Genomic DNA, 17,616 nt, shown 5'->3' with positions numbered 1-17,616 from the left:
AATGAGCCTACGCTCTGGAGCCCATGAGCCATAACTACTGAGCCCATGCACCACAACTACTGAAGCCTGCATGCGTAGAGCCCGTGCTCCGCAACAAGAGAAGCCACTGCAGTGAGAAACCCGTGCACCGCAACGGAGAGTAGCCCATGCTCACTGCAACTGGAGAAAGCCCACAGGCAGCAAGGGAGATCTAACTTAGCCAAAAATAAATAAATAAAAAACATAAATTTATTAAAAAAAATAATAGTAATTTACATGGGAAGAGGATCTGGACATGAATAGATATATATAATGTTCAGTTGAACCTGATTGTGTACACCCAGAACAAACACTATTCTACTCATTACCCCAACTTAAATAATTAAAACCATGAACAACAATTAATGAGACATAAAGATATTGGGGTTTTCCCTGGCACATCCCAGTCTATTTTACAACCTAGGAACACAACTTTCAGGAAGGCTCTGCTACCCTAGTAACCAGATTTGGGAATGGAGAAATGCTGCCGCCTTGTGGCCGTTTCCCACAACAGCAGCTTTAAACACAGGGCTAACGGTCACTTGAGATTCACAGTAATTGTAGGGCTGTAAATGACACGTGTCCTCAAAAAATATCCTGGGGTAGGTAATGGCCAAAAAAGTTCACAGCACGGAAAATTTTTCCAGAAAACAGTTTCAAGAGGTAAGTGTTACTCACTCTGTTATTTTATAAAAAGAAGAACATGGATAAAAGCTCAATATCAGGAATTATTGGTTGGATGTAAATCCAAACTACAAAAAGATTTCACCACCCAATATTCAAAATGCCATCCGTAAAAAGTCTACAAACAACGAATGCTGACGGGTTAGTGGAGAAATGTATACCCCCTATGCTGTTGGATGGATGTAAACTGGTAAGAGCTAATCATGAGAACAGAATGGAGCTGCGTTTAAAAGGTAAAAATTGAGCTACCATATGATGCGGCCGAACCCCTAATGGGCCTATACCCTAAGAAGACCAGAATCGGAAAGGCACAGACAGGCAAACATGCACTGCAGCAATATTTACAATAGCCAAGACATGCAAACAAACGAAATGTCCATCAACAGATAAATGGACAAAGAAGAAGTGGTATACGTACCGAATGGAATAGTAGCCTCGGGAAAAAAATGAACAATGCCGTTTTCGGGACTACAGATGAGCCTAGAAATAATCGTATTACGTTAAGTAAGTCAAAAGGGAATGACAAATATCCTATGATATCATTTATACATGTTATCCTAAGATGGCTACCAATGAACATATTTCCACAGAAAAAGACACTCACAGACTTATGAAACAAACTAATGGTTAACCAAAATGAAAGGTGGGAGGATGGATAAATTAGGATTATGGGGGTGGCATACATATACTAATGTATGTTAAATGTATATAAACATATAACGTATAAACTATATGAATTATATAATCACCAATACATATAAAATATATAATGACAAAACGCCTATCAAATACCAAGGGAGGTCTACTCAACATTCTGTAATACCATATATGGTAACAGGATCCGAGGATGAACAGACATATGTATGAATCATTGAGCAGATTCTGTACAGCCAGACAAACAAAACACTCGAATCAAATATACTCCGATAAGAAATAGAAATTAAATTAAAAAAAACAAACATAAGTAATGAGACATAAACTTCTGGGGGTTTGTCCCAATACATTCCACTCTAATTTACAACCGCGGAACACGACGTCCAGGAAGACTCTGTTGCCCTAGTACCAAGAGTTGAGAACATAATAATGCTGCCGCCATGTGGCTGTTTCCCACAACAGCAGCTTTAAACCCAGTGCTAATGGTCGCTTAATAGTCACAAGGACTGCAGGGCTGTAAATGACACCTGCCCTCAAAAAATGCCCTGCGGTAGGGAATAGGTAAGAAAATTCAATACATGACAAATTTTTCAAGAAGTCAATATGAAGAGGGAAGTTGTACTCACTCTTTAAAAAAAAAAAGGAAAAGAACAAAAGGACATGCCTAAAGTTCAGTATAAGGAATTATTAGCCACATGCAAATCCAACCTCCAGAAAGGTTTCAACTCACACCAGTCAAATGGCCATCAGCAAAAAGCCTACAAACTATAAATGTTGAAGGGGTTTTACACAACTGTGTACCTTCTAGCTGCTGGTGGGATGTAAAGTGGTAACAGCACTAACGAAAACTGAATGGAGCTGCTTTAAAAGGTAAAAATTGAGCTACCATATGATGCAGCAGGGCACCTTTTGGGCCTATAACCTAAGACCACCAGAATCGGAAAGACAGAGGCAGGCAAATGTGCACTGCAGCAATATTGGAATAGCCAAGACATGGAAGCAAAAAATAGGTCCATAAACAGATGAATGGACAAAGAAGAAGTGGTATATGTACAGAATGGAATATTAGTGACGAAAAAAGATAAAAGAAGGGCATATGCAGCACCACAGTTCAGACTAGAGAGAATCACACAACGTGAAATAAGTCAGAATGCGAAAGACAAATGTTCTATGATATCACTTATGTTATCTGAAAATTGATAAAAATGAACATATTTCCATAGAGAAAGACAATCTCAGATTGAGAAGACAAACTTATGGTTAAGCCAAAGAAAAGGTGTGAGGAATGGATAAATTAGGATATTGGGGTTAACACCCATATACTAATACATATAAAATATATAATCCCCAAAGACCTATGGAATACCAAGAGTGGTCTACTCAACACTCTGTAATAACCTACATGGAAAAGGACCCAAAGATCAATAGATATATGTATATGTGTAAATGGACAAGATTCTGTACACCTAGAACAAAAGACATTTTTCAATCAAATTTGCTCTGATAAAAACTACAACTTAAAGACACAAACAAGAATTAAGGAGGCTAAAACTTATGGGGGTTTGTCCTGGCACATTCCACTCTAATCTGCAACCTAACAGCACAACTTGCAGCAAGGTTCTGTTGCCCTAGCGCGCAGAGTTGGCAACGTAGAAATGCTGCCACCCTAAGGCCATTTCCCCAAACAGCAGCTTTAAATCTACTGCTAATGGTCACTAATATTCACAAGGACTGCAGGGCTGTAAATGACTCATGCTCTCAAAAAATGTCCTGGGGTAGGGAATGGCCAAAAAAATCCAAACACGGCAATTTTTTCAAGAAGGCAGTTTGAAGTTGTAAGTTTAGCTCAATCTTAAAAATACATGAAAAGGACATTGATAAACGCAAAAGATCAGGAACTATTAGACGCATGGAAATCCAATCTACACAAAGGTATCACCTCACACCAGTCAGAATGACCATCAGCAAAAAGTCAACACACAATAGATGTTGAAGAAGTTGTGGAGAATAGCGTAACCTCTCGGTCTAAGTGGGATGTAAACTGGTAACAGCCAATAATAGGAACAGAATGGCAGTGCGTTTCAAGGTAAAAATTGAGTTACCATATGATCCGGAAGGCCCACTATTGGGCCTGTCACCTGTGAAAGCCAGAATCAAAAAGACACCGGATGGAAAATCGTGTATTGCAGCAGTATTTACAATAGCCAAGACATGGAAGCAACAAAAATGTCCATCATCAGATGAATGGACGAAAAAGTGGTCCATGTACACAATGCAATATTAGACACAGAAAAGAATGAAACAATGCCGTCTGCAGCACCATAGATGAGGCTACAGATAATCACACAACTTGAAGTAAGTCAGAAAGCGAGAGACACGTATCCTATGATATCACGTAGAGGTGTTATCTCAAGATTGATATGAAGGGACCTGTTTCCACAGAGAAGGACACTCACGTGTTCAGAAAACAAGCTTGTCGTTAACCAAAAGGAAAGGTGTGAGGAATGTATAACGGAGGATTTTGGGTTCAACAGACATATGCTAATACTTATAAAATATATAATCATCAAAGACATACCGAATACCCAGAGAGGTCTACACAGCATTCTGTAATAACCTATATGGAAGAGGATCCAAACATGAAAAGATATATGTATCAATGAAAGAGATTCTGTACACCTACAACCAACACAACATTGCAATCAAATTTGCTCTGAGAAAAATGAAAATTAAACTAAGAATACCAACAGCAAATAAGTACACATAGTTTTTGGAGGTTTCTCCTGGCACATTCCACTCTACTTTACAACCTAGAAACAGGACTTCCAGGAAGGCTCTGTTGCCCTAGTAACCAGAGTTGGGAATATAGAAATGCTGCCTCCTTGTGGCCGTTTCCTGCAACAACAGCTTTAAACCCAGAGCTAATGGTCATGTAATATCCCCAATTCATACAGGGCTGTAAATGACACGTGCCCTCAAAAAATGTCCTGGTGGAGGTAATGGCCACAGGAATTCAGAACACGGCACAGTTTTCAAGGAAACAATTTGAAGAGGTAAGTTCCTCCGTTTAACTTAAAAAAAAAAAAAAGAAAACGGACGTAGATAAAAGCTCAATATCGGGAATTATTAGACGCATGCAAATCCAAACTATAAAAAGGTATCACCACACAACACTCAAAATGCCATTAGTGAAAAGTCTACAAACAATAAATGCTGAAGGGGTTTTAAAGATCTGTGTACCCTCTAGTTGCTGGTGGGATGTAAACTGGTAACAGCCAGTAGTGAGGACAGAATGGAGGTGCGTTGAAAGGTAAAAATTGAACAACCATATGATCTAGTAGGCCCACTGCTGGGCCTAACCCCTGAGAAGACCAGAATCCAAAAGACACAGGCTGGCAACCCTGCACTGCACCAATATTTAGCATAGCCAAGACTTGGAAGTAACCAAAACGTCCATCCACAGATGAATGCACAAAGAAGAAGTGGTCCGTGTACACAATGGAATATTCGCCATGGAAAAGGATGAAACACTGCTCTTTGCAGCACCATAGATGAGCCTAGAGATAATCACAGAACATGAGGTAAGTCGGAAAGCAGACGACAAATAACCTGTCATATGACTCCTAGGTGTTACCTAACACACTGACACGTATGAACATATTTCCACAGAGACAGACTCTCACAGACTTAGAAAACAAACTATGGTTATCTAAAAGGAAAGGTGGGAGGAATGGATACATAAACATTAGGGTTACCATACGTATACAAATACGTATTAAACACATGTATCAAAAAGACCGACCATATACCAAGGGAGGTCTACTGAACGCTCTGTAATAATTTACACGGGGGCTTGCCTAGTGGCACCGTGGTTAAGAATCCGCCTGCCAATACCGGGGACACAGGTTCGATCCCTGGTTCGGGAAGATCCCACATGCTGCAGAGCAACTCAGCCCGTGCACCACAACTAATGAGCCTACGCTCTGGAGCCCATGAGCCATAACTACTGAGCCCATGCACCACAACTACTGAAGCCTGCATGCGTAGAGCCCGTGCTCCGCAACAAGAGAAGCCACTGCAGTGAGAAACCCGTGCACCGCAACGGAGAGTAGCCCATGCTCACTGCAACTGGAGAAAGCCCACAGGCAGCAAGGGAGATCTAACTTAGCCAAAAATAAATAAATAAAAAACATAAATTTATTAAAAAAAATAATAGTAATTTACATGGGAAGAGGATCTGGACATGAATAGATATATATAATGTTCAGTTGAACCTGATTGTGTACACCCAGAACAAACACTATTCTACTCATTACCCCAACTTAAATAATTAAAACCATGAACAACAATTAATGAGACATAAAGATATTGGGGTTTTCCCTGGCACATCCCAGTCTATTTTACAACCTAGGAACACAACTTTCAGGAAGGCTCTGCTACCCTAGTAACCAGATTTGGGAATGGAGAAATGCTGCCGCCTTGTGGCCGTTTCCCACAACAGCAGCTTTAAACACAGGGCTAACGGTCACTTGAGATTCACAGTAATTGTAGGGCTGTAAATGACACGTGTCCTCAAAAAATGTCCTGGGGTAGGTAATGGCCAAAAAAGTTCACAGCACGGAAAATTTTTCCAGAAAACAGTTTCAAGAGGTAAGTGTTACTCACTCTGTTATTTTATAAAAAGAAGAACATGGATAAAAGCTCAATATCAGGAATTATTGGTTGGATGTAAATCCAAACTACAAAAAGATTTCACCACCCAATATTCAAAATGCCATCCGTAAAAAGTCTACAAACAACGAATGCTGACGGGTTAGTGGAGAAATGTATACCCCCTATGCTGTTGGATGGATGTAAACTGGTAAGAGCTAATCATGAGAACAGAATGGAGCTGCGTTTAAAAGGTAAAAATTGAGCTACCATATGATGCGGCCGAACCCCTAATGGGCCTATACCCTAAGAAGACCAGAATCGGAAAGGCACAGACAGGCAAACATGCACTGCAGCAATATTTACAATAGCCAAGACATGCAAACAAACGAAATGTCCATCAACAGATAAATGGACAAAGAAGAAGTGGTATACGTACCGAATGGAATAGTAGCCTCGGGAAAAAAATGAACAATGCCGTTTTCGGGACTACAGATGAGCCTAGAAATAATCGTATTACGTTAAGTAAGTCAAAAGGGAATGACAAATATCCTATGATATCATTTATACATGTTATCCTAAGATGGCTACCAATGAACATATTTCCACAGAAAAAGACACTCACAGACTTATGAAACAAACTAATGGTTAACCAAAATGAAAGGTGGGAGGATGGATAAATTAGGATTATGGGGGTGGCATACATATACTAATGTATGTTAAATGTATATAAACATATAACGTATAAACTATATGAATTATATAATCACCAATACATATAAAATATATAATGACAAAACGCCTATCAAATACCAAGGGAGGTCTACTCAACATTCTGTAATACCATATATGGTAACAGGATCCGAGGATGAACAGACATATGTATGAATCATTGAGCAGATTCTGTACAGCCAGACAAACAAAACACTCGAATCAAATATACTCCGATAAGAAATAGAAATTAAATTAAAAAAAACAAACATAAGTAATGAGACATAAACTTCTGGGGGTTTGTCCCAATACATTCCACTCTAATTTACAACCGCGGAACACGACGTCCAGGAAGACTCTGTTGCCCTAGTACCAAGAGTTGAGAACGTAATAATGCTGCCGCCATGTGGCTGTTTCCCACAACAGCAGCTTTAAACCCAGTGCTAATGGTCGCTTAATAGTCACAAGGACTGCAGGGCTGTAAATGACACCTGCCCTCAAAAAATGCCCTGCGGTAGGGAATAGGTAAGAAAATTCAATACATGACAAATTTTTCAAGAAGTCAATATGAAGAGGGAAGTTGTACTCACTCTTTAAAAAAAAAAAGGAAAAGAACAAAAGGACATGCCTAAAGTTCAGTATAAGGAATTATTAGCCACATGCAAATCCAACCTGCAGAAAGGTTTCAACTCACACCAGTCAAATGGCCATCAGCAAAAAGCCTACAAACTATAAATGTTGAAGGGGTTTTACAGAACTGTGTACCTTCTAGCTGCTGGTGGGATGTAAAGTGGTAACAGCACTAATGAAAACTGAATGGAGCTGCTTTAAAAGGTAAAAATTGAGCTACCATATGATGCAGCAGGGCACCTTTTGGGCCTATAACCTAAGACCACCAGAATCGGAAAGACAGAGGCAGGCAAATGTGCACTGCAGCAATATTGGAATAGCCAAGACATGGAAGCACAAAAAAGGTCCATAAACAGATGAATGGACAAAGAAGAAGTGGTATATGTACAGAATGGAATATTAGTGACGAAAAAAAATAAAAGAATGGCATATGCAGCACCACAGTTCAGACTAGAGAGAATCACACAACGTGAAATAAGTCAGAATGCGAAAGACAAATGTTCTATGATATCACTTATGTTATCTGAAAATTGATAAAAATGAACATATTTCCATAGAGAAAGACAATCTCAGATTGAGAAGACAAACTTATGGTTAAGCCAAAGAAAAGGTGTGAGGAATGGATAAATTAGGATATTGGGGTTAACACCCATATACTAATACATGTAAAATATATAATCCCCAAAGACCTATGGAATACCAAGAGTGGTCTACTCAACACTCTGTAATAACCTACATGGAAAAGGACCCAAAGATCAATAGATATATGTATATGTGTAAATGGACAAGATTCTGTACACCTAGAACAAAAGACATTTTTCAATCAAATTTGCTCTGATAAAAACTACAACTTAAAGACACAAACAAGAATTAAGGAGGCTAAAACTTATGGGGGTTTGTCCTGGCACATTCCACTCTAATCTGCAACCTAAAAGCACAACTTGCAGCAAGGTTCTGTTGCCCTAGCGCGCAGAGTTGGCAACGTAGAAATGCTGCCACCCTAAGGCCGTTTCCTCAAACAGCAGCTTTAAATCTACTGCTAATGGTCACTAATATTCACAAGGACTGCAGGGCTGTAAATGACTCATGCTCTCAAAAAATGTCCTGGGGTAGGGAATGGCCAAAAAAATCCAAACACGGCAATTTTTTCAAGAAGGCAGTTTGAAGTTGTAAGTTTAGCTCAATCTTAAAAATACATGAAAAGGACATTGATAAACGCAAAAGATCAGGAACTATTAGACGCATGGAAATCCAATCTACACAAAGGTATCACCTCACACCAGTCAGAATGACCATCAGCAAAAAGTCAACACACAATAGATGTTGAAGAAGTTGTGGAGAATAGCGTAACCTCTCGGTCTAAGTGGGATGTAAACTGGTAACAGCCAATAATAGGAACAGAATGGCAGTGCGTTTCAAGGTAAAAATTGAGTTACCATATGATCCGGAAGGCCCACTATTGGGCCTGTCACCTGTGAAAGCCAGAATCAAAAAGACACGGGATGGAAAATCGTGTATTGCAGCAGTATTTACAATAGCCAAGACATGGAAGCAACAAAAATGTCCATCATCAGATGAATGGACGAAAAAGTGGTCCATGTACACAATGCAATATTAGACACAGAAAAGAATGAAACAATGCCGTCTGCAGCACCATAGATGAGGTTACAGATAATCACACAAATTGAAGTAAGTCAGAAAGCGAGAGACACGTATCCTATGATATCACGTATAGGTGTTATCTCAAGATTGATATGAAGGGACCTGTTTCCACAGAGAAGGACACTCACGTGTTCAGAAAACAAGCTTGTCGTTAACCAAAAGGAAAGGTGTGAGGAATGTATAACGGAGGATTTTGGGTTCAACAGACATATGCTAATACTTATAAAATATATAATCATCAAAGACATACCGAATACCCAGAGAGGTCTACACAGCATTCTGTAATAACCTATATGGAAGAGGATCCAAACATGAAAAGATATATGTATCAATGAAAGAGATTCTGTACACCTACAACCAACACAACATTGCAATCAAATTTGCTCTGAAAAAATGAAAATTAAACTAAGAATACCAACAGCAAATAAGTACACATAGTTTATGGAGGTTTCTCCTGGCACATTCCACTCTACTTTACAACCTAGAAACAGGACTTCCAGGAAGGCGCTGTTGCACTAGTAACCAGAGTTGGGAATATAGAAATGCTGCCTCCTTGTGGCCGTTTCCTGCAACAACAGCTTTAAACCCAGAGCTAATGGTCATGTAATATCCCCAATTCATACAGGGCTGTAAATGACACGTGCCCTCAAAAAATGTCCTGGTGGAGGTAATGGCCACAGGAATTCAGAACACGGCACAGTTTTCAAGGAAACAATTTGAAGAGGTAAGTTCCTCCATTTAACTTAAAAAAAAAAAAAAAAGAAAACGGACGTAGATAAAAGCTCAATATCGGGAATTATTAGACGCATGCAAATCCAAACTATAAAAAGGTATCACCACACAACACTCAAAATGCCATTAGTGAAAAGTCTACAAACAATAAATGCTGAAGGGGTTTTAAAGATCTGTGTACCCTCTAGTTGCTGGTGGGATGTAAACTGGTAACAGCCAGTAGTGAGGACAGAATGGAGGTGCGTTGAAAGGTAAAAATTGAACAACCATATGATCTAGTAGGCCCACTGCTGGGCCTAACCCCTGAGAAGACCAGAATCCAAAAGACACAGGCTGGCAACCCTGCACTGCACCAATATTTAGCATAGCCAAGACTTGGAAGTAACCAAAACGTCCATCCACAGATGAATGCACAAAGAAGAAGTGGTCCGTGTACACAATGGAATATTCGCCATGGAAAAGGATGAAACACTGCTCTTTGCAGCACCATAGATGAGCCTAGAGATAATCACAGAACATGAGGTAAGTCGGAAAGCAGACGACAAATAACCTGTCATATGACTCCTAGGTGTTACCTAACACACTGACACGTATGAACATATTTCCACAGAGACAGACTCTCACAGACTTAGAAAACAAACTATGGTTATCTAAAAGGAAAGGTGGGAGGAATGGATACATAAACATTAGGGTTACCATACGTATACAAATACGTATTAAACACATGTATCAAAAAGACCGACCATATACCAAGGGAGGTCTACTGAACGCTCTGTAATAATTTACACGGGGGCTTGCCTAGTGGCACCGTGGTTAAGAATCCGCCTGCCAATACCGGGGACACAGGTTCGATCCCTGGTTCGGGAAGATCCCACATGCTGCAGAGCAACTCAGCCCGTGCACCACAACTAATGAGCCTACGCTCTGGAGCCCATGAGCCATAACTACTGAGCCCATGCACCACAACTACTGAAGCCTGCATGCGTAGAGCCCGTGCTCCGCAACAAGAGAAGCCACTGCAGTGAGAAACCCGTGCACCGCAACGGAGAGTAGCCCATGCTCACTGCAACTGGAGAAAGCCCACAGGCAGCAAGGGAGATCTAACTTAGCCAAAAATAAATAAATAAAAAACATAAATTTATTAAAAAAAATAATAGTAATTTACATGGGAAGAGGATCTGGACATGAATAGATATATATAATGTTCAGTTGAACCTGATTGTGTACACCCAGAACAAACACTATTCTACTCATTACCCCAACTTAAATAATTAAAACCATGAACAACAATTAATGAGACATAAAGATATTGGGGTTTTCCCTGGCACATCCCAGTCTATTTTACAACCTAGGAACACAACTTTCAGGAAGGCTCTGCTACCCTAGTAACCAGATTTGGGAATGGAGAAATGCTGCCGCCTTGTGGCCGTTTCCCACAACAGCAGCTTTAAACACAGGGCTAACGGTCACTTGAGATTCACAGTAATTGTAGGGCTGTAAATGACACGTGTCCTCAAAAAATGTCCTGGGGTAGGTAATGGCCAAAAAAGTTCACAGCACGGAAAATTTTTCCAGAAAACAGTTTCAAGAGGTAAGTGTTACTCACTCTGTTATTTTATAAAAAGAAGAACATGGATAAAAGCTCAATATCAGGAATTATTGGTTGGATGTAAATCCAAACTACAAAAAGATTTCACCACCCAATATTCAAAATGCCATCCGTAAAAAGTCTACAAACAACGAATGCTGACGGGTTAGTGGAGACATGTATACCCCCTATGCTGTTGGATGGATGTAAACTGGTAAGAGCTAATCATGAGAACAGAATGGAGCTGCATTTAAAAGGTAAAAATTGAGCTACCATATGATGCGGCCGAACCCCTAATGGGCCTATACCCTAAGAAGACCAGAATCGGAAAGGCACAGACAGGCAAACATGCACTGCAGCAATATTTACAATAGCCAAGACATGCAAACAAACGAAATGTCCATCAACAGATAAATGGACAAAGAAGAAGTGGTATACGTACCGAATGGAATAGTAGCCTCGGGAAAAAAATGAACAATGCCGTTTTCGGGACTACAGATGAGCCTAGAAATAATCGTATTACGTTAAGTAAGTCAAAAGGGAATGACAAATATCCTATGATATCATTTATACATGTTATCCTAAGATGGCTACCAATGAACATATTTCCACAGAAAAAGACACTCACAGACTTATGAAACAAACTAATGGTTAACCAAAATGAAAGGTGGGAGGATGGATAAATTAGGATTATGGGGGTGGCATACATATACTAATGTATGTTAAATGTATATAAACATATAACGTATAAACTATATGAATTATATAATCACCAATACATATAAAATATATAATGACAAAACGCCTATCAAATACCAAGGGAGGTCTACTCAACATTCTGTAATACCATATATGGTAACAGGATCCGAGGATGAACAGACATATGTATGAATCATTGAGCAGATTCTGTACAGCCAGACAAACAAAACACTCGAATCAAATATACTCCGATAAGAAATAGAAATTAAATTAAAAAAAACAAACATAAGTAATGAGACATAAACTTCTGGGGGTTTGTCCCAATACATTCCACTCTAATTTACAACCGCGGAACACGACGTCCAGGAAGACTCTGTTGCCCTAGTACCAAGAGTTGAGAACGTAATAATGCTGCCGCCATGTGGCTGTTTCCCACAACAGCAGCTTTAAACCCAGTGCTAATGGTCGCTTAATAGTCACAAGGACTGCAGGGCTGTAAATGACACCTGCCCTCAAAAAATGCCCTGCGGTAGGGAATAGGTAAGAAAATTCAATACATGACAAATTTTTCAAGAAGTCAATATGAAGAGGGAAGTTGTACTCACTCTTTAAAAAAAAAAGGAAAAGAACAAAAGGACATGCCTAAAGTTCAGTATAAGGAATTATTAGCCACATGCAAATCCAAACTCCAGAAAGGTTTCAACTCACACCAGTCAAATGGCCATCAGCAAAAAGCCTACAAACTATAAATGTTGAAGGGGTTTTACAGAACTGTGTACCTTCTAGCTGCTGGTGGGATGTAAAGTGGTAACAGCACTAACGAAAACTGAATGGAGCTGCTTTAAAAGGTAAAAATTGAGCTACCATATGATGCAGCAGGGCACCTTTTGGGCCTATAACCTAAGACCACCAGAATCGGAAAGACAGAGGCAGGCAAATGTGCACTGCAGCAATATTGGAATAGCCAAGACATGGAAGCACAAAAAAGGTCCATAAACAGATGAATGGACAAAGAAGAAGTGGTATATGTACAGAATGGAATATTAGTGACGAAAAAAATAAAAGAAGGGCATATGCAGCACCACAGTTCAGACTAGAGAGAATCACACAACGTGAAATAAGTCAGAATGCGAAAGACAAATGTTCTATGATATCACTTATGTTATCTGAAAATTGATAAAAATGAACATATTTCCATAGAGAAAGACAATCTCAGATTGAGAAGACAAACTTATGGTTAAGCCAAAGAAAAGGTGTGAGGAATGGATAAATTAGGATATTGGGGTTAACACCCATATACTAATACATATAAAATATATAATCCCCAAAGACCTATGGAATACCAAGAGTGGTCTACTCAACACTCTGTAATAACCTACATGGAAAAGGACCCAAAGATCAATAGATATATGTATATGTGTAAATGGACAAGATTCTGTACACCTAGAACAAAAGACATTTTTCAATCAAATTTGCTCTGATAAAAACTACAACTTAAAGACACAAACAAGAATTAAGGAGGCTAAAACTTATGGGGGTTTGTCCTGGCACATTCCACTCTAATCTGCAACCTAAAAGCACAACTTGCAGCAAGGTTCTGTTGCCCTAGCGCGCAGAGTTGGCAACGTAGAAATGCTGCCACCCTAAGGCCGTTTCCTCAAACAGCAGCTTTAAATCTACTGCTAATGGTCACTAATATTCACAAGGACTGCAGGGCTGTAAATGACTCATGCTCTCAAAAAATGTCCTGGGGTAGGGAATGGCCAAAAAAATCCAAACACGGCAATTTTTTCAAGAAGGCAGTTTGAAGTTGTAAGTTTAGCTCAATCTTAAAAATACATGAAAAGGACATTGATAAACGCAAAAGATCAGGAACTATTAGACGCATGGAAATCCAATCTACACAAAGGTATCACCTCACACCAGTCAGAATGACCATCAGCAAAAAGTCAACACACAATAGATGTTGAAGAAGTTGTGGAGAATAGCGTAACCTCTCGGTCTAAGTGGGATGTAAACTGGTAACAGCCAATAATAGGAACAGAATGGCAGTGCGTTTCAAGGTAAAAATTGAGTTACCATATGATCCGGAAGGCCCACTATTGGCCTGTCACCTGTGAAAGCCAGAATCAAAAAGACACGGGATGGAAAATCGTGTATTGCAGCAGTATTTACAATAGCCAAGACATGGAAGCAACAAAAATGTCCATCATCAGATGAATGGACGAAAAAGTGGTCCATGTACACAATGCAATATTAGACACAGAAAAGAATGAAACAATGCCGTCTGCAGCACCATAGATGAGGCTACAGATAATCACACAACTTGAAGTAAGTCAGAAAGCGAGAGACACGTATCCTATGATATCACGTAGAGGTGTTATCTCAAGATTGATATGAAGGGACCTGTTTCCACAGAGAAGGACACTCACGTGTTCAGAAAACAAGCTTGTCGTTAACCAAAAGGAAAGGTGTGAGGAATGTATAACGGAGGATTTTGGGTTCAACAGACATATGCTAATACTTATAAAATATATAATCATCAAAGACATACCGAATACCCAGAGAGGTCTACACAGCATTCTGTAATAACCTATATGGAAGAGGATCCAAACATGAAAAGATATATGTATCAATGAAAGAGATTCTGTACACCTACAACCAACACAACATTGCAATCAAATTTGCTCTGAGAAAAATGAAAATTAAACTAAGAATACCAACAGCAAATAAGTACACATAGTTTTTGGAGGTTTCTCCTGGCACATTCCACTCTACTTTACAACCTAGAAACAGGACTTCCAGGAAGGCTCTGTTGCCCTAGTAACCAGAGTTGGGAATATAGAAATGCTGCCTCCTTGTGGCCGTTTCCTGCAACAACAGCTTTAAACCCAGAGCTAATGGTCATGTAATATCCCCAATTCATACAGGGCTGTAAATGACACGTGCCCTCAAAAAATGTCCTGGTGGAGGTAATGGCCACAGGAATTCAGAACACGGCACAGTTTTCAAGGAAACAATTTGAAGAGGTAAGTTCCTCCGTTTAACTTAAAAAAAAAAAAAAGAAAACGGACGTAGATAAAAGCTCAATATCGGGAATTATTAGACGCATGCAAATCCAAACTATAAAAAGGTATCACCACACAACACTCAAAATGCCATTAGTGAAAAGTCTACAAACAATAAATGCTGAAGGGGTTTTAAAGATCTGTGTACCCTCTAGTTGCTGGTGGGATGTAAACTGGTAACAGCCAGTAGTGAGGACAGAATGGAGGTGCGTTGAAAGGTAAAAATTGAACAACCATATGATCTAGTAGGCCCACTGCTGGGCCTAACCCCTGAGAAGACCAGAATCCAAAAGACACAGGCTGGCAACCCTGCACTGCACCAATATTTAGCATAGCCAAGACTTGGAAGTAACCAAAACGTCCATCCACAGATGAATGCACAAAGAAGAAGTGGTCCGTGTACACAATGGAATATTCGCCATGGAAAAGGATGAAACACTGCTCTTTGCAGCACCATAGATGAGCCTAGAGATAATCACAGAACATGAGGTAAGTCGGAAAGCAGACGACAAATAACCTGTCATATGACTCCTAGGTGTTACCTAACACACTGACACGTATGAACATATTTCCACAGAGACAGACTCTCACAGACTTAGAAAACAAACTATGGTTATCTAAAAGGAAAGGTGGGAGGAATGGATACATAAACATTAGGGTTACCATACGTATACAAATACGTATTAAACACATGTATCAAAAAGACCGACCATATACCAAGGGAGGTCTACTGAACGCTCTGTAATAATTTACACGGGGGCTTGCCTAGTGGCACCGTGGTTAAGAATCCGCCTGCCAATACCGGGGACACAGGTTCGATCCCTGGTTCGGGAAGATCCCACATGCTGCAGAGCAACTCAGCCCGTGCACCACAACTAATGAGCCTACGCTCTGGAGCCCATGAGCCATAACTACTGAGCCCATGCACCACAACTACTGAAGCCTGCATGCGTAGAGCCCGTGCTCCGCAACAAGAGAAGCCACTGCAGTGAGAAACCCGTGCACCGCAACGGAGAGTAGCCCATGCTCACTGCAACTGGAGAAAGCCCACAGGCAGCAAGGGAGATCTAACTTAGCCAAAAATAAATAAATAAAAAACATAAATTTATTAAAAAAAATAATAGTAATTTACATGGGAAGAGGATCTGGACATGAATAGATATATATAATGTTCAGTTGAACCTGATTGTGTACACCCAGAACAAACACTATTCTACTCATTACCCCAACTTAAATAATTAAAACCATGAACAACAATTAATGAGACATAAAGATATTGGGGTTTTCCCTGGCACATCCCAGTCTATTTTACAACCTAGGAACACAACTTTCAGGAAGGCTCTGCTACCCTAGTAACCAGATTTGGGAATGGAGAAATGCTGCCGCCTTGTGGCCGTTTCCCACAACAGCAGCTTTAAACACAGGGCTAACGGTCACTTGAGATTCACAGTAATTGTAGGGCTGTAAATGACACGTGTCCTCAAAAAATGTCCTGGGGTAGGTAATGGCCAAAAAAGTTCACAGCACGGAAAATTTTTCCAGAAAACAGTTTCAAGAGGTAAGTGTTACTCACTCTGTTATTTTATAAAAAGAAGAACATGGATAAAAGCTCAATATCAGGAATTATTGGTTGGATGTAAATCCAAACTACAAAAAGATTTCACCACCCAATATTCAAAATGCCATCCGTAAAAAGTCTACAAACAACGAATGCTGACGGGTTAGTGGAGACATGTATACCCCCTATGCTGTTGGATGGATGTAAACTGGTAAGAGCTAATCATGAGAACAGAATGGAGCTGCGTTTAAAAGGTAAAAATTGAGCTACCATATGATGCGGCCGAACCCCTAATGGGCCTATACCCTAAGAAGACCAGAATCGGAAAGGCACAGACAGGCAAACATGCACTGCAGCAATATTTACAATAGCCAAGACATGCAAACAAACGAAATGTCCATCAACAGATAAATGGACAAAGAAGAAGTGGTATACGTACCGAATGGAATAGTAGCCTCGGGAAAAAAATGAACAATGCCGTTTTCGGGACTACAGATGAGCCTAGAAATAATCGTATTACGTTAAGTAAGTCAAAAGGGAATGACAAATATCCTATGATATCATTTATACATGTTATCCTAAGATGGCTACCAATGAACATATTTCCACAGAAAAAGACACTCACAGACTTATGAAACAAACTAATGGTTAACCAAAATGAAAGGTGGGAGGATGGATAAATTAGGATTATGGGGGTGGCATACATATACTAATGTATGTTAAATGTATATAAACATATAACGTATAAACTATATGAATTATATAATCACCAATACATATAAAATATATAATGACAAAACGCCTATCAAATACCAAGGGAGGTCTACTCAACATTCTGTAATACCATATATGGTAACAGGATCCGAGGATGAACAGACATATGTATGAATCATTGAGCAGATTCTGTACAGCCAGACAAACAAAACACTCGAATCAAATATACTCCGATAAGAAATAGAAAT

This window comes from Balaenoptera ricei, chromosome 1 (assembly GCF_028023285.1).
Source record: "Balaenoptera ricei isolate mBalRic1 chromosome 1, mBalRic1.hap2, whole genome shotgun sequence".
In the NCBI taxonomy this organism is placed as follows: Eukaryota; Metazoa; Chordata; class Mammalia; order Artiodactyla; family Balaenopteridae; genus Balaenoptera; species Balaenoptera ricei.
This window is presented reverse-complemented; position numbering follows the sequence as displayed.